The sequence below is a fragment of the Cupressus sempervirens genome, chromosome 1 (genome assembly GCF_028749045.1).
Source record: "Cupressus sempervirens isolate cs-2001-9-10 chromosome 1, ASM2874904v1, whole genome shotgun sequence".
NCBI lineage: Eukaryota > Viridiplantae > Streptophyta > Pinopsida > Cupressales > Cupressaceae > Cupressus > Cupressus sempervirens.
In genome coordinates, this window is record NC_143118.1 from 137925642 (window position 1) to 137945443 (window position 19802).

Here is a 19802-nt window from a genome sequence, read left to right on the forward strand (position 1 = left end):
ATGATGTCATGATGTGACATGTTTTGACTCAACCATTTTGGAGTCTTCGATCAGTATGATTTTGAGATATATTTTGGTTATTGAGAACCAATGGATATTTTGATTATCAGTGATACTTCAGTTGCCAATAGAGAGCTGTTGTGTTCATGATTTTCTATGGATGTTGCTCATGGTGATTTGATGCTTTTATGCATATTTAATGATTTTTAATCATGGATATTTGTTGATTCCTTATTATGGTGATTTTTGTGGACTTTCTTTATGATTATGATACCATGAGAATTAGGGTAGGATATCTGCATGTAGTGTTGGGAATTGGCTTGCAATGGGGGCCGGGGCCCTAAGAGGCTGCCAGGGTAACTCATTGTAAGTTGGTTAATAAGTGATAACATTCACACACTTAATACTAACTGAATGAACCTAAAAAGATAAGAGTTTTGGTTCTCGCCCATGCCTTGAGTGCTTGTATAGACTAGGATGGGAGTAGAGAGAACGTATGGTTGTGACCTTGTATTCCATAGTATGCCTTGTCAATATGAAAGGATACTAGTGGCCGCATGAGATCTGTATGGACCCGTGGAGTTTAGCTAACTGCCAGGGTAACTTGTACGAGATAAATGTGATGACACTTTCCCGCTTGCATAGTAGGTTCCTACATGTCATTGTGTGCCTCTGGGAAGTAGATGTCTGTTTGTGTTTGGAACCTTTGAGTTAGTATACTTTTAGGATTCTTGGACTTTAGAGTCGTGTCCTATGTGGTTTTGATAATCTGTTTTGGGACTTGAGATTATCTCCTCAGCACGGTGGGAGCGGACCACTTAGGTACCACGCGATCGGGTGGTAGTGTATTTTCCACTCTTATCATTTGAGATTCGTTGAGACCTTGTGGATAATGCGTCCTTCGTGATGGTGGATATGTATCCTTTCATTGATGATTAGCATATGTTAGATGATGGTATCTTATGCTTTACTTTTTATGTTAGTAGGATGTTTAGGAGTGACATTCCTACTATGATAATACCGATGATCTCTTCGGTGCTTGGAATGTTACGCATGGAGGGATGGCTAGGATCCACAATGGTCTAATGATGCTATTAACGGTTGGGAGGAACCGTGCACTTAGTTTATTTATTTGATCTTTCTGATAGATGTATATGGCTTTTATGATGATGTATCATGAGTATCATGTGATGTATCATGGTTAGAATAGGATGATGTACTTTATTCTACATGTGTATATTCTTTTAAGCCTTCATACCCTGTGACATGTACAGTGGATGAATGAGCAGTTGGATATGTAATAATTGAACATTGGACTTATCATATTATTTCATGTGGATGTTGTACTAGATGGATTCATGTAAGTAATTCACATTAAGGGGATCTTAAAGAATGTAATCTGTTGTATATGTTAAGTTTACTCTTTAGATGGACATTGCTATTGCTTCTGTTATTGTGCATAAGTTGTAAGTGGTAAATACTTTTAAAAAAAAGGCTACCAAACTTAGTGAAATACTAGGTTGATTCTTTGGATCCCTTAACGGGGCATTACATGCAAGGATACATTTCCACTGGATACCATTGTTTTAGTTGTAGACTTCATAGAGAACTACACACTACAACCACAAAATGAGGTGCAAGCAAAGTATTATACTTCTCAACAGGTTTCCATATTTGTTCACATAACATTCATGCATTTACCTATAAGTACAAAGGATGACAGGAAGATTTTGAGGGAGTACCATTTTTACATTAGCGATGATCGATCACATTCTATAGAGTTTGTATAGGGTTGTTTTCAACTATTTTATGGAGATTTGGCTAACAGGGGCATCACATATCATCAACACATTATTTGGTTAGACAATTGTGCATCTTAATTCAAGAATGCACGGATGTTCTATTGGTTAACTAGAATGCACAAGTTGTGTAGAATTTAATCTATGTGGAATTTCACAAAGGCTGGTCATGGAAAGGGAGAGCACGATGGTGCAGGCGCATGCATCAAAAGAGCCTTAGCTCATGAAGAACTAAAGTACAAAGATGGAGCAATATTGACAGATGCAAAATCTATCGTCCAGTGGTGTAATGCTACAAGGGGTCCAGGTAAGGAAGGTGAGTCTATAGTTTGTAGATTTTTTTGGTTGATAGATAATACTAACATTACACCATATCAGGATTGTTGCACACTAATAGGATCCAGTGAATTGCATTCTTTTAGAAGCTCTGATGCAGGTTCATGGAGTATCCACACATGAAAAATGGCATGCTATTGTCCATCATGTGCAGAGGAAAATTGGGATGATTGTGAGTTGACTGAATGGGTGGACAAATGGGATATATGGGTCTTGGACCCAATTGATGCCTATCGTCCCCCACAAGCACTAGAAATGGTAGAGATGGATTTTTCTATTAACTTTGACCGCTTGTCAGATCTAGTGCAACCTGGTAATATATATATTTATATATTTTTGTAATTTTAATATGTAACTTTATAACTTTTACCTAAGTATTTTTTGAATTAATGACCACATTTTGTACATTTGTCACTGCAAGCCATGTTTTTGCTGTTATTGCAGCTGAAGACAATGAAGAAGGGATAGATTATTAGTTGTGTCATTGTGTCCAAGCCAAAAAAAAATTGGATCACTCGGTTATAGATGGTGAAGGTTTAGAGTACCATGTTAGTGCGGTGGTTATAACTGGCACATGGCTTAGACGATATTCTATGAAGAACCCTAACTTGTGGTTATTCGAGGATTGGCAAACAGAGAGGAAGATTCTTCATTATTCAAACCTTTTTGTCGCATCAAATGTCCACTTGATAAAATATGATGAAAAACCACATAATAAGATTCTTTGGAAATTTCGTGAGTCAGACCACAAGGCAATACTTGAGACATTAAAATGTAGAGCAGATCTAGTTGGCTCATTAGATTGAATAGGGAGAGAGGGATAGAGAGAGAAAGAGTGATCAATTCCAGGATCCAAATACAATGTTCCAACCTCTCCCCTAGAGACTGTCCACGTGACAAGGTGGGTATTTTTATTATGTGTAAGTGATGAGATAAGTTTAAATCATAGATTTTATGTTTTGTTTTGTTTAGGATCTAGATACATTATTTGAATTTATATTAGATTCTTTAATAGGACCCATTTTTAGATTAGTTGTTTGAATAAGTGAAAGTTTAGAATTTTTTGTTTGGATCAAAATGTAATGAAAGAACATGAAAATTATAAGAATGTGAATGCTTTGTGATGTAAAGTCATGATTGTGTGCATGTAACTGGAAACTTCAAACTAGTGAAAGCAAGGATACAATGGGAGAAGTTTTCAATACTCATCAAGCAAGCGTTATCATAAAACTCAGAAAGCAAGGATTTGTACAAATGGATTATTCTTAATGACAAGCCGAATTCAATTTTTTTCATTCTCAAATTTTAGTGGATTAATCTTATCTTAGATTTTTTACTATGCTAATTCTTTATTTACAGGTCACCAAAGAAGAGGGCTAATAAAGTCGAAGCACCAGTGATAAAGGGTGAGACGCAAAAATCATCTATGAAATGGTATTATCAATTCACATCCTCAATGTTTATTAGTGCTTTTGTTCAAGTACCATTGTGTTTTAATCATCTTATGCCTAGGATTGTAGAGGATCACAATCATCAAAAAGTAAGAAGGAAAATAGGTCTCGATCTGATGATAATGGGGCAGTTATAGATATAGTTCTCTCTAACGATAATGTTGATCAGCCGATGTATAAGTTGAGAGAACCAAAAGAGTTTTGATATTTTTATATTTTTGGGATGTTGTTTGCAATAATTTCAACACTTGATGAAATCAAATATTATGAGTGGAACTTAGTAGTTTTGTTTAAGCATGTCTAGATCCCTAAAAATAGTCAATGAAAAATACATTTAAAGAGGTTTCTTAGATTGTACACATTAAATATGTCCATGTTGGATTTTCTAAAATTATTCCATACTATGATTTTGAGGTGACCATCCAGTTAAGCAATAAAATGATATTAAAAAAGAGGTGCAAAATAGAGATTTCTCATGTTTTTCTTCTCTTGTGTGCATGTGGGATAGTTTTACTTTTGTTTCTTGTGTGCTAGATTGGTTCTTTCTTATTGATGACAGAACCACTTATAATAATGATGCATATAAAATATTGTAGTCATTGGTACCCTTTCACTTAACAATCATGCCACCTTAATGAGGTCGACCAAGTGCATTTTTATTTAGTTTTTACATTTGCCCAATAAGGCACTCAAATCGAGGTTTCTTCATTTTCTTTTTTTGGGTGTGGGGGGGAGTTGGGTGGGGTACATTAAGAGGGGTTGCCAAAAGCTGATGGGCGGCCAACATGATTTTATTATAATTCCTTCCATGCATGGTTTGGCCCATGCAAAGATAATTATGCAAATTACTATATTTAACTTGCCTCAAAACTTTGCCCTACAATATCAATGACAATATTTTCCAAGATGTTTGTTGTACTCTTCATGTTGAAAATGCTAAATAAATTAAAATGGCTTAAGTGACTCTATATGCATTTGAAGAAAGGGACTCATTTAACCCCAAGTTGTGCATAGAAGTGTTGTTAGGCAATTTCTATAAGCACAAACTAAGGATGGAAGATATATGAGCTAATTGCAGAAATGAATTTGAAGTCTAATGTAGTTATTCACACCTCAATGCTCATCAAATCAAGATCAAATGGATTGCAAAAATGTCATATGAAGTGAGATGATAGAAAATTTCTTGAGCTTGCCTATGGCCAAAACAAAATTTTAAAAAACCAATCCCCAAAATGGATTGGAACACTGAAGCACTCAAGACTACAAAGGATAAAATGAACAAATTAGTTGAGAGGAGTGAAAGATATTTTAAAAAAAAGAAAAAGAAACTTAATCTAGAGATGGGAGAATCTTTAGAGGGTAAGGTGAAGGAAAAAGAGTAGTAGCAAGAAAAATAACAAGAAGCACCTCACAAAGCAATAAACACAATGGAATACAAAGAACTTTAAACAACTATTAAAGAAAGGAAGAAGAAGAATCCAAAAATTGACTTTTTGTATTGAACGTTGACTCAAAAAGGATGTCCCTCACAAGTTTCAATAGTCTCTCTCATTCCAAGGCCCCTTCATGCCATACAAACTAAAGATGATGAAAAACCTAGAAATATGTCACCAATTTGGGCCTTGGATGCTTCCAAGTACAAAAGCCCCAAATTGCTCATAAACAAGCCTCAAAACTAGGGCCTCTCAATAAACTACCTTCCACACCTTTCTAGGAAAAATTGAGGGTGGATACACTATTCATTTGATGTTACTAGACTCCTCAAACCATAAAAAGTATGCCACCTTCAAGCAGATCTCTCGCTGCTACTCCCAACCATCCACTTCCATTAACCCTTCCACTACTCTTCTCGATGATCACCAACCAAATACCTTTCATCTGCACATTAAAAGTTAGAAATTATATTGTACATATCAAGGATCAATCACTCCATGAGAATCATATTTTTATCATTCATGGAGTGATGATCTTTCCATTAAATTAGATCAAAATTGTGAAGAAAATCTAAGGGAGCTAAGGAAGTAAAAACTATAACAGATCAAGAAAAAATAGGGATATCATCAGATACATGTGCAAGGAGTTCAAATGACGAACCTTTAGTATGTAAGCTCCAAAATACTATTTTTGGTTTTAAACTAAACTTGACTATGCATTTGACTTATTTATCCTAAAAATGTAGAATGCATGGAGATAATGTGCACACACTAATTAGTAGACTTTGGGAGTCGGGCTTCACTTCAAAAATATATGAAGAACATGCATAGGTACAGGAAACTTCTTAGATTTCTTAACATACCCATCACCTTTAAAAATAGTTTCTACAAAGACAATACAAGGCATTTCACAAGACATTGCGGTGATCTTTCATAGCACTACCTTCCTAAGTGGCTCATGATGGAGGTTATAATGTTTTAGAATGTTAGGACTAGTTTCAAGTTGATATTAGCCCAGTTGTAAAGGCTTGAGACTCATTGGTGTTTCTATAAACCTTGAGTCCTTAAGAATGATGCAGAGGTTAAGTAGTCCTAAGTACAATGCTGATATCAACCCAATAGGACAGGTCTTACACCTAAACCTCTACACCTTGACACAACAACAACATAAATGGATCAGCATTAATCCATAAACTTGACACCTAGCAACTTGATTCAACACCCAAGAAAAGGTGGATCTTCACAAATTAAGACTCTCCACGTGTAAAGGGGGTTCCATATATCAACAAAACAAAAAAAAACAAGGCCATACAACAACTTGAACACAGGTTCCATAGTTCTGTCCAAATAATGTAGCACTTAGCATTAATCCATACAACTTCAAACTTGACTCAATGCTCCAAAAATGGTGGATCCTTACAAACAAAGTTGAACAACATAATAAGGGATTCAATATGTCAACAAGACCCAAGAATCAAGACCAAACAACATGTTCAACATGGGTTTCATGGCACTCTTTGAGAATGCAGCAATTAAGGCTACTAGCCCATCCAAGACAAAATGTGCAATAATTATAAAAAATTCCAAACGACATCCACAACCAATTGGCATTCTAGATACCCTTTATGGAGTTTGTTAAACCTTCAAAAGGACAAGTGCTAGAACCAAATATAAGTCCTCTAAAATTGAATTGTCATGCGGGCCTTCCAAACTCCAATCAACACCTTAACTTGCTTTCAACCTTCAAACAGAGATGCAGAGCACCTAATAAAAATGTTTTTTTTTTTCAATGTAATAAGGCCTTATAATTGATTAAGAAAATCTCCTCAAGGCCATCCACCCATGTAATGGATACAAGACCCCAAGGTGTTAGTATGAACCTGGGCATCATTTGCTCTAAAAGGTGGAATTTTGGTTTATTTTATGTTTGTTAGGATAGTTTAGGTGTTTTGAGTCTTATAATAACATTTAGGAATGGTTAGAATTGAATTAGGGAAATTTTTTTGTCAAAATGGCAAAAATTGCAAAAAAATTACAAAAGTTGCATTAGCAACTTTTGCAATAATTTGATAACTTTTTCAAAAAACCACTCCCAATGGCTAAAACTGCCATGGGGTGGTTCTACCCATTTGTAATGGCCTATAAAGGCTCTAGAAACCTTAGGGGAGAGATAACATGAACAAATATATGTACTTGCTCTTTAGAATCAATAAAATCTTATGTTTATGGACTATTTTGACCAATTTTTCCTTACAGTACAGCCTGCAGTGATTGGGAAGTCAAAACTTTAGTATTGATTTGATAGCCCTACTTATTTATGAATTTTTGGTTTTGATTTTAAGTGTTCATCAATTAGCATACTCAAATTATTGGTTTTTCTTAGTCACTGCCCTGTAAAACCCTCAAAACAAGGGTTTGGCCAAAGAAATGGCCCTAACTTGAAACTCCATCGTTGGAAATTGTTCCAAATTTGTATGAAGGAAGTTAGGGCAATGCATTATCATATTTTAAAGGTCTTGAGATAGGAGGTTGCAGCAAAGATTTATGGGAGCAAGCCCTAGGTCTAATATTACCCATGTATTAGACCTTGTTTGTGCAATTTGGTTGAGTAATATGAAGAAAAGGAGTTGAGGACTTGGTGACTTAGCAAAAAAAATTTATCTAGGTTAGGAGAACACTCTAGAGTTGGAATATTGATTCCATTAACCCATTTCTTGGTCATTGCCTTGTAGACCATGCCTAAAGTTGCTAATTAGGCTTGAGTGCATGGTTGGGGTTAAGGCATGCTGGAGTGAAGTGAAGTTTTCAAACTTTGGAGCTTTTTAATCCTTGGAAAAGGGTATCTAAAAATATTTTTTTGGCTAGGTCCTTTGGAAGCGTTTTGAGTTATTTCCGAAAAATTGAAGTAGGAGGCCTAATTGCCTAGTAGGTCAAATGTTGCATTTTGTTTTGTGGGTTGTTTGCAGTAGGTCTAATCAGTGATTTGCATTATTTTGGTCATGTTAAGGTTTCCTCAAGCCATCTTGAAGTACCCTCTCCTAAATTGCATTCCTCAAAGTGGCATTGAAATCCCATGGTGGAATTGCAAGTTAGGAGGCCATCTTGAAGAAACCCTCAGATTTAGGGTAAATCTGACCAACCTCTACAAAAATTGATGTAACTTTTGTTGTAGATAAGATAAAGACTTAAAACAAAATGAAATGGAACACTAATTCAATCCTCTATCCAACCATATCAAACTTTCACCCCTACCAATCTGTACAGGCTGTACAATATTGAAACAACACAGAGAAAGATAGAAATTATGAATTTTATTCAATGTTTGTTGTTCACCCGTCTGTAGAATGGGTTTCTCCCCTTGTAGAAACCTTAAATAGATGTCCTCCAACTATCATAACCACATATCAAAACTAACACTAATCAACAAGAACACTAAAATATTGAACTTAATCATAACAAAAGATAGATTATTATACTCGAACTCATGAAAAACACTAGGTCATTGGTCAAGTTGATCACATATAAGTATAGATATCTAGTGTGGTTGGATAGATTTGTGAATCTTCTTTCTGTTACACTTGGAATGAGGTTCTAATTTTCTCTACAACTCAAGATATTCCCATTTTACTAATTGTTGTCCCCATTTTGTGCCATTACCTAGGGTTTCATCTATTTTCCCTCATATCTTGAGATTCCACCATTGAAAATTAACAAGCCTTGGTGGAATCTGAGTTAGTACAATGTGTTTTATGTTCCTTTTGGTTTTAGGTCAAAAGAATGACGCTAGAGAGAAAAACTTGATGCCCTAGGCATGCAAGATCTATGTGCATGCTAGAAATTCATAGCAACATCTTCCATAACTTGCTACAGAGAAGGTTTCAGGGCTTGAAAATTGGTATGTGATCATCTAACATGATCCCCTTCATGTTCCAATTTTTGGATTGACATTTTGCTCAAGGGGTAGGGTACTTCCTTTGTTAATGGATGCCTAATTGCCTACATTCCTAAGTGAGCCTTAAAAAACTCAGTTGTTGCATACTTCTCTTAAGATCCTAGGGCTTTAGTATGTTGTATAAGACTGAAAAGGGTATCCAAATCAGTAATTTTTTTTCTTTGGGTTGTGAGGAGATGTTTGTGATTTTCCATGTTCAAGGCTACAAGCCTAGTCTTGAGTTTGTGAAGTAAGTAGCCAATGAAAGTTGCATAGTTTGAATCTAATGTTGGATTCATGTTAGATTGGACCTAAATAGACCCTTTCCATTCTTGGAAGTCACCCTTGGTCATTATTTGTATTTGTGAGGTTTTGTGTCAAATAAGCCTTGTGATGTCGTTAAGAGCAACTAGTGATTAGTTGTCTTTGTGATAGGTTTTCCTTGTGATTGGGGATTCCTAGGATTCGTTGGGTTTCTTAGAAGGTCCTTAGGTCATTAGGTTAAGTTTTAGGCATCTAGGAGGTAAGATGTCAAAAATTGTAAAAAATTGCAAAAGTTGTCAAAGCAAAATGTAGGAGTTTGGGAATTGGTGAAGGGCTAAAAATTTGGAAATAAGTGATTTTACTATTGTGCACATATTGGTGAAGGGCTAAGCAATTGGAATCAAGTGAAAAATGTAAAAAATGCACTTTTTGTGAAAAGTTGCATTGTTGAAAGTTGTAAAAGTTGCTCAAATTTGCAACTTATTGGAAAAAGGGTCGTGGGATCGAACTGTCTGCTCTGTTAGCTTCGGGTGGTTGGGTAAACCCAATCCCCAACCTTGTCTCATCCCATTCAGCGCTCAAACATTCTCGGGCAAGCTGAACTAGAACGTCCCTAAGGGTCACTAAATGCCATAGAATTGTGATCTTTGATGGGGCATATCTCGAAGCTCGTGCGAGGTATGGATGTGATTCTAGTTCCTATAGGACTATGTTGCAGAGACCTACTCTAACCTCTCTTACTTTTTGGAGATCATACTCAATTTTTATTTTGTGATGCCATTTTGGGTGATGCTGAAACTTGTAGTGTTGGCCAGTACAAAGTTGCCAACTACCAAATCTCTCTCACCTTTCATCGTGGGATCGAACTATCTACTCCGTTAGCTCTGGGTGGCGGGGTAAACCCTATTGGTCAAAAGAATAGTCTTAACAATTGAGTGTCAACACGCTTAACCATTTTCACTATATATGCCAAGTACACAATGTATGCCAAGCCAAAATTTCAATAGGTGCTGAGCCACAGTTGGTGCCAAACAAGCTAGAATGTAGTATGTGTCGAGTGACTCAAAAAAGATCATGTGTCAAGTAATCCAAAAATGTTTAGATGTTGAGTAATACAGAACATACATGTGCTGAGCAATATAATGTTTAACAGGTGCCGAGCAAACCAGGAAAGTAATAGATGCCGAGCAATCCAAGCATCAATAATGTAATGAGTGTCGAGTAACTCAGGATCAACATAAGAGTTTTTGCTTTCACAAACTAAGATGTAAGCCATTTTTGGTGCTGACTTAGAGAAATTTTGAAGGAGAAAAAGGATAAGGTTGAATCATTTACATTCCCTATGAAATCTGCATGCAACCAATCAGGAAAATGGAAAAGGCATGCAACCAATGAGAAAAATCCAAGGTATGAGCGAGAATTTGAGATTCAATATGGATCATAGATCCATGCCGAACCCTAAGTCTTCACATTCTTTATAAGGAGGTTGAATGCACCATTGCATATGTGGAAGAGAACAATATATGGGGAGATTATAGCAAAATTTTAGTGTGAAGAGGAAAAGACTTAGAGCAACAGAGCAGAAATTTCATATCCAGTTGATTAGAGCAGCACAAGGGACAAGGAACACATACAAAGATCAGATCAATCAAGGCTCAGAATAGGAAGAGAAGATCTAGTACCTAAATCCAACAATTTGAGATTGCACTCAATCAGGTCAAATGTTCTAATACTCTCTCACAATTTTGTTAGAGGTTGAAATCCTATGTTGATAGGTTAGCTTAACAGCTAGGTAGGAGAACCTTTGGAGAAGGTGATTGAAAAAAATCCTATGTATTAGGTGGATTTAACAACCTATTGTAAATCCTTTAATAGGGTGACACTTCATGTAAGTGTTTGTAAATCCTCTAACCAGGTCACTATTGACATAGTGTAAAGCCATTAACAGGGCAGGCCTTTCATAGGGCAAACTATTAGAAGTGGTTGAACATTGATTGCTGTAGTGATTTTTGTGGGTATCATCCCCACCCTAGTTTTACCTTCTTATTACTAGAGGGTTTCTGGGTTATCAATTTTGGGGTCATGTGTTATTGCATGTGATTGACTTTATGTTCTTTTATATGTTTACATGCATGCAATTTGTTTTTCAGTTATATGTTTAAAGGATTGAAAAAGGTTGAAAGGTGTGGTACTTCTGATTCACCCCCCCCTCTCAGAAGTACTCTTCCCATTTTGAATATTCCAACAAACCCTATCCCCAACCTTGTCCCATCTTGTTGAGTGCTTGAACATTCTTGGGCACGCCGAACAGGAATGTCCCTAAGGGTCACTAAATGCCACAGGGCTGCGATCTTTGACGGGGCATATCTCAGAGCTCGTGCAAGCTATGAATGCAATTCTAGTTCCTATAGGACCGTGTTGTGGAGACCTACAATAACCTCTCTCACTTTTTAGAGATCATACTCCATTTTGATTTTGCGATGCCATCTCGGGTAATGTTGAAACTTGTAGTGTTGGCCAGTATAAAGGTGCCAACTGCCAAATCTCTCTCACCTTTCATCTTGGGATCGAACTGTCTACTCTGTTAGCTCCAGGTGGCTAGGTAACCCTATCCCCAACCTTGTCTCATCCCATTTAACACTCGAATGTTCTCGGGCATACCAAACCAGAACATCCCTAAGGGTCACTAAATGCCATAGGGTTGCAATCTTTGACAGGGCATATCTAAGAGCTCGTACGAGGTATGGATGTGATTCTAGTTCCTATAGGACCATGTTGTCGAGACCTACAATAACCTCTCTCACTTTTTAGAGATCATACTCCATTTTGATTTTGCGATGCCATCTCGGGTGATGCTGGAACTTGTAGTATTGGCCAGTACAAAGTTGCCAACTGCCAAATCTCTCTCACCTTTCATTGTGGGATCAAACTGTCTACTCTGTTAGCTCCGGGTGGCTAGGTAAACCCTATCCCCAACCTTGTCTCATCCCATTCAGCACTTGAACCTTCTTGGGCACATCGAACCAAAACGTCCCTAAGGGTCACTAAATGACATAGAGCTAAGATCTTTGATGGGGCATATCTCAGAGCTCATGCAAGGTATGGATGCGATTCTAGTTCCTATAGGACCGTGTTGTAGACACCTACACTAACCTCTCTTACTTTTTGGAGATCATACTCAATTTTGATTTTGCGACACCATCTCAGGTGATGTTGAAATTTGTAGTGTTGGCTAGTACAAAGTTGCCAACTGCCAAATCTCTCTCACCTTTCATCGTGGGATCGAATTGTTTACTTTGTTACCTCCGAGTGGTCGGGTAAACCCTATCAAAATGAATAGTTTTAAATTCAATGATTAGAACAATACAAATAGTGTACAACATTCATGGATATGTGAGCATGCATATGTGTTGCAAGATGAGTATAGACCTTATGTCTACAATTGCAATACTTTATGTAATGATTTGAGTAAATTATAGATGTTTTAGTAAAGACTAGTTGTAGGCTAGTGATAGAGAAATATGTCAGGTATTGTTACTATATTTTGGTTATAACTTTTTGGTGACCTAGAATTAAGGTTTGGAAGCATAAAGCATGGTAGAAGACTTCGAATAGTGCATGATTTGGGATTTGCAATTCATTTGGTTTGTGTTGTGATGATTGCTAGTGTGTGGCATACAGATTATTGCTTCTAGGAGCTGAGGGGATGGTGTAGTGTATTGTTTGGATTGGCGAGTGTTAATTGATAAATAGGAATCCAATGAGTCCTGAGTGTTCTATTCATTCTCATGAGAGATGGGTTCATGCAAATTGTTACTCATGCAACATGGGTCAATGGATTTGACTCAAAAACAACATAGTTGAATCTTGATAGAAATATCACAATTTGACATGTTATGGAATATATATGTTACTTATCAATTAACAAGCTTAAGGGGATTACTAATGAATGGTTCATAAGGCACAAAACTTGATGAAACTTTTACAAATGGAGTTGCAAGAAGAGTGGTTTTAACCATGGGGGAAACTTTTTAGTTAAGCGCACTTGAGTTGGAGTAGTACTAGGATGGGTGACCTCCTAAGAAGTATTTTTACTTCACCTCTCTAAGCATCAATTAGATTCAATGAGTGCTAAGCGTTCTATTCATTATCATGAGAGATCAATTCATGTAAACCACTACTCATGAAACATGGGTCAATGAATTTGTCTCAAATACTACACAGTTGAATTTTGATAGCAATATCACAATTTGACTTCTTGTAGAAATGTCTCCTACTTATCAATAAATGAGCTTAAGGGTAATTCTAATGAATGGTTCATAAGGCACAACACTTGGTGAAGGTTTTGCAAATTGTGTTCCAGGAATAGTGGGTTTAACCATAGAGGAAACTTTATAGTTAAGTGTGCTCAAGCAAGAGTAGTATTGGGGTGGGTGACATCTTAGGAAGTCCATGTACCTCAACTCTATGAGAATCACCTAGATCCAATGAGTGCTAAGTGTTCTATTTACTCTCACAAGAGATGGGTTCTTGTGTCCCACTACTCATGAAACATGGGATAATGAAATTGACTAAAAAATTACACACTTGAATTCCATTAGTACTATCAAAATTTGACTTGTGAAAAAAGATCTAAGCCTACTTATCAATAGCACAATTTGCTAGACCATTTGACCTATCCTAGCATATACATAGATATCCAGTCTCCATGGTGATATATTGATTGATTTATGAGGTGCACATATACATGTGAGTGCCCATTACAATTGGTATTCTATGATGGCTGATCTAACATATGGAATTAATGAAACCTTGAGAATCCTAGTAGGCTCTACATCATAACTAAACCTTGAAAATCCTATTCTAGATCTACATCACTGTCTATCTTTGTCATGTGAGAATCCTTCATTGTTTTGAGACTAGATTAATGGATTTACCCCTCCCACTATCTATGATGTAGATGTAACTTGTGGGAGAGGGTGTTACAATTGTAATGAATGTATATATGATGATTTTGTGTGCAGGGTAAGAGTTTTGATAGAGAGAAAGAACCAAAGACTGGTTGGGCAATGAAGAGCATAGGCAGGGGTGACTACCCCAAGTAGAGAAGTAAGAGTTTTCTCCAAAAAAGGATAAGTTTTATGTTTGATATCATCTATTGGGATGATTTTAAATATGTTTGATCCATTTACAAGATCTAGAAAGATTGGGAGATAAGTTTTTGTGAAAGCCCTATGGTAAAGGGCCTAGAAGTGAGGGTTTGGTGAAAGGGGATGTAGAAATGCTAGATTGACCAAAAAAAATTTTAAATCCTTTCATTTGAGTCATATTACAAGACTATTTGAGGTTGTTAAGGTTCCATAAAATAAGGGGATATGAGTTGCTTTGTAAATGGCCACTAATTAGGCCTAGTTGTGCAATTGAGATAGCAAGATTTGAGAGACACTTTCCAAAACAACTATAGTTTAAATTTTGGTATGTTTTAGAAGGGGATAAAGGTTATATAGAACACCAAAGGGTTTTGGAAGGTCAATGGAAAATTTTAGAGAAAAATAAGAATTACTGTCTGGTAAGGGCTAGTTGAGTCAAGCCTAGAATAGGCAAAATTGGGAAAGTATGAGTTGCTAAGAGGTTTCAAGGAGTTGGAACATGTTATATGGGATTTTTTGAGATGACCCAAGGTGTTGGGGTCATGGTGTGAATCTTAGGATGGGTTTTGGTACCTTGGAGGCACCAGGGTACACTAGGTGCATAGGTAGCAACATGGGTGTTTTGAAGACAACCTGAAGAACTGAGTTGTAACCTCTTAGATATGGTTGTGGAAAGGTATTACCAAGTCAAAGAACTCCTCTTGAACCCTAATAGAGTTATATTCCTTGGGTAGATTCCAAGAGTACAAAAGAATCCTGGAGTTGAGTTGTGATTCCTAGGGGAATAGTAGGAGGCTTTGCATCAGGTGCAGGGCTTAGGATCTCTTCTAGGGACTATTTAAACACAAAATCCACCTTTACCTAGAAAGGTGGTATGATGCAGAGTTCTTGAAAATGATGAAGACCTTGAGTGGCTTGAGTACCCTGCACCATGTATGTATGTATGTATGTATGTATGTATGCATGTGTGTGTGTGTGTGTATATATATATATATATATATATATATATATATATATATATATATATATATATATATATATATATAATTTATTTAAAAAGTAAAATAGACTAGTAGTAAATTTAACTTGCTTGTAAGTTTTGTGGCCTATCTACACCTAAAGAATCAAAGGCATCACAAGTCTCAATTTCAATAACCACAATATTACAAGAAATACATCCAGTAATCTAAGAAATCTAGAGAGTAATTCTTCCTTGTATCCCCCTGACAGGGAACCTAAGAGATCACATAACTAATAAGGGTAAAAATGGAATAAATTTTATTCTATTTTTAACACAAAATTGAAGCACATACATTTCATTGTCAATTCTTCTAACATTAAATATTTTGATATATCTCATTGATTAAATATATGAATGTTCTATATTAACTCAACAACCAAGTTCTTATAGGTTCCCAAACATCACTACTAGAAACACATACATAAGTTCCCATAAGTAAAAACCATCATAAATATATGAACAAGATTTCATTATAAATAATTGAATCTATTATTACAATTAGATAGCATAAAAATCACATAAGCATACCAAGGACAATCATCTTGATATACCCATTCTTCTTTATTGCAACTAAGCATGTGTACATATACATATTACAAGGAGCAAGTAATCATTATATATCATGTTTTCATATACTTCTAACATTTTTCTCCTCCAACATGATCTCTTAAAAAATGGTTACATAAGTATTATATCATAGTCATGATACAAAAATATGATGTTGCAACATCTAGTCACACACAAAAAAAGATGCAAAATTGGAATGTGTGAAGAAAGATCATCCAAGGCTCTTGAAAAACTCTAGAAAAATATGCACTGGATAAAAGAATTTCCACCCAACCATGGAACCTTACTACCCTGCTCCCCTAAGCTAGGAGATAACACAAGGCCCCACACTAAGTTCAAACATAAGCAAGGGGATAAAATAGCTATTTTAACATTGGTAAAGTTTATTGCTGATCAATATTGTATCAAAAATTGAAACTAATCAGGTATTGAATTAAACTTGATAAACAAATGACAGAGAAGGAAAACTTTAAACATGAACAAGATCATAAATCATATGATGATGACATATTGGAAATGATAAACTTATGCTTAAACAATGATAAAGTTTATTGTTAATCAATATTCTATCAAAGTTTTGAATTGATTAGGTATTGAATTTAATGTCATACATGAACATATCTAATTTAATGTCATACATGAACAAACATATCATATATTAACCAATAATGTCATAAGTCTAATAATGTCATGCATCAAATAAATGTCATACATCAAATATAAAATGTCATATATACATCAAATGTATATCGAATATGTCCACTGACATAAAATCCAACATATATGTCTGGTGATGCCTATACATGTACATGTCTATCAACTATATCTTCTCCTTCCCACGAGGGGAAGGAAACAAATCTCTAGAGGCCTTCGGTCATCGTGTGGAGGGAGACAGTGGTGATGATGGGGTCCTCCTCACACGCTCACTTGTCCTCTTGTTGAGGCTCTTCTCTAACTCGAGCTAATACAAACAAAGTAGAAATGAATGCATAATTATTATAAATTGAAATCAAATATATGTACACACAAAATTAATTATTTTCTTACCGCCATCGTATAGTCGCTCTGCAAGTCCACCTTGAATGCTCATGGACGATCAGGTGTGACAAGACCCTATAACAATTGAATCAATATAATAACTTATAAATAAAATTAGAAATTTTGATACTAACTATTATAAACAACAACTAAAACCAAGAAAATTCTTTCATACCTCAATCAATGGCTGTGAACTAGCCATAGCTGTAGCCACTCCATGATCGACAAATTATCGGAGATGAGGAGGAGTGTATGATGTCATGAGTTGCATGTCATACAATACATGTTACATGTAACATGAAACATGAAACAAATATAATCAAATGAATTAAATTAACATGAAATAAATGTATCTCTACGAAGCTTGTATGATGTCTATGCTCTGAGTCTGTAGTAAATGTTGACGGTCCTATAGAGAACTGATGCACATGCATAATTATTTTTGTCAATCCTTAATATGATTACTTAATAAATATATGTATTAATTTAAATGATTAAATCGATACATACCTCTAGACTCGTGGACGGGGCAAAAAATGGGGCTAGGGGATTGCTACTAGGCCCGCCAACACTTTGACCCTGAATTTTGAACAATGTTAATAGATGCTAATTAATTAGTCATTCACTATACATATGAAATGTGATCAAATTAGTAAATTATAATTGTAATTTACTTCTGTGTCAATGCCAAATGTGTCATTCAGGAACTGATCAGTGACGAGCCCATCATCTGCACCATCTCCAGTATGAGTGCCAAATGTGCATAAGGATCTGCATGATGTGTACATGTGACTACAATGCACTAAAGGCTCCCCCTCAACTAATGGACTCGTGCAATGGATGAGGGTCTGCATCAAAGCATTAATGGTCCTTAGAGCGTTGGCCTCTACATGTTCCTTCACAACTAAAGGAATAGTCACATGCTCACCCTGTGGCTTGACCACAGGTGCCCTAACTACATTAGGGTCACGACGTGCCCCTAGCCTCTCAAATGATGACTCCCCACCTCTACCCTAGGAGTCTAATATATCAAAATAATTGGGGATCTCCCCAAGGAAAAACTCACAATACAATTTCTTTAAAAAATACATGGGGACCTCGTGATTGTCGCAAGGAGGGGCATCAAAAACCATCCACCATCTATCCCAAAAATTATTTCTAATAGCATCATGTATGCACCAATGGATGGGGAACTGTTTAGTACCCTCTCTAACAATATTTTGTTCACCGAGTTTTCTAAATAATGCACATATTCTACCTTTTGGTATATCTTTTTTTTTAACATCTTGATATGACAATTTATTTGCATAAAATCTTTTTTGTTCATCCCTCTTAATTCGCCAAACATCTAACTGACCACTAACTAAAGCTATCTGGATCTTAATGGATTCAAGAGATGATGCCAATTGAGCCCTCATTGGATTTGGTTTGTCCAAATTCTTTCAACTGACCAATGAGTCCTTCTAATTCAATTTTGCCTCTTTCTATTTCATTTATTATATTTTCTTGTGTGCCAAGTGGAGGTCTTGCAATTGGTTCAGGCTACGAAATTTGTTGTTCTTCTTCGGGAGGGTTTTGGTTTTGATTTTCTTGAGGGTTTTGAGCTTCTTGGGGATTTTTCGGTTGATTATTGACATTTCCTGATAAAAAATTAATTGAAATCTAAATAAATAAACAAATCTAAAGAAAAATTGTAAAAACCCTACAAAACAATATAAAAACATATCAAACAATGTAAAATGAAATTTAGATCACATATGGTGTGCTTGTGATCTCAAATTTCACTGGCGAGGAGGCATATTGGCAAGGCAGGTGGTGAAAAGTCCAATTTTCTCCAATTCGCATACGCGCTGTTGTGAGGAGAGGTTAAAAAATATAGTTAAAATGAATGGGCTGTGAGTATGCAGCCCATTTATAACATTTTTCTTTTTAAAAAACACGTACGTGCTATAACTCGGGTTCCCAAGCCATAGTGTATACACGCTATAGTGCATACGCACTGTAGCATGTACGCGCTATTGAAAATTGAAAAAAAAAAAGGTTGTCGCCTTTTTGGTAGCACAACTTGGTGCACATACCCACCTCTACAATCTTTCTTCACGTGACCATTTTTACCACAAAACCAACAATCTCCTCCTTTCCTTTCCTTTGACTTCGAGCACCTAGTTGATTTTGATCTTCTATGACGGTTGTTTGTTCCCCTATTGTGGCTACTTCCTCTAGTTTCAGTGTTAATTGTTGTCAAGGCTTCACCGGATGAGGATTCCTTGTTATTTCTTCGCATATCCTCACTAAGTAGAGTGGTCACTACTTCATCATAGACCAGCTTGCTCTTTGTGGAATTTGGGGCCCGTTTGGTTGCAAATATAGGAATGGAGAATATGAATGCATATTGGGAATAAGAATGGCTATTCCATTAACAACTATTTTTTGGAATGAGTATAAGCTCATTTTAGAGGCAAAATGAGAATATGTATTCCTATTCCCTATTAAACGAAAAATAGATAACATTCCAAATTTTCCATTCCTATTCCAATAACCAAACGAGCCCTTGAAGTGCTAACTATTGTAATAATGAGATCCCATGTGTCGAGTAAGGAACACAAGAAGATGATAGTTTTATATTCATCGTCTTTAATCATACCAATTGAGGCTGCTTAACATAATAAAGTGTTCAAATTGTTTATATTGATTTGACATTGCAATCTCTTCCTTCATTTTTAGCTTGTAGAATTTCTTCATAATAAAGATTTTATTTGTAGTTGATGCCATTTCATACATGCTTTGAAATTTATCCCACACTTCCTTTATT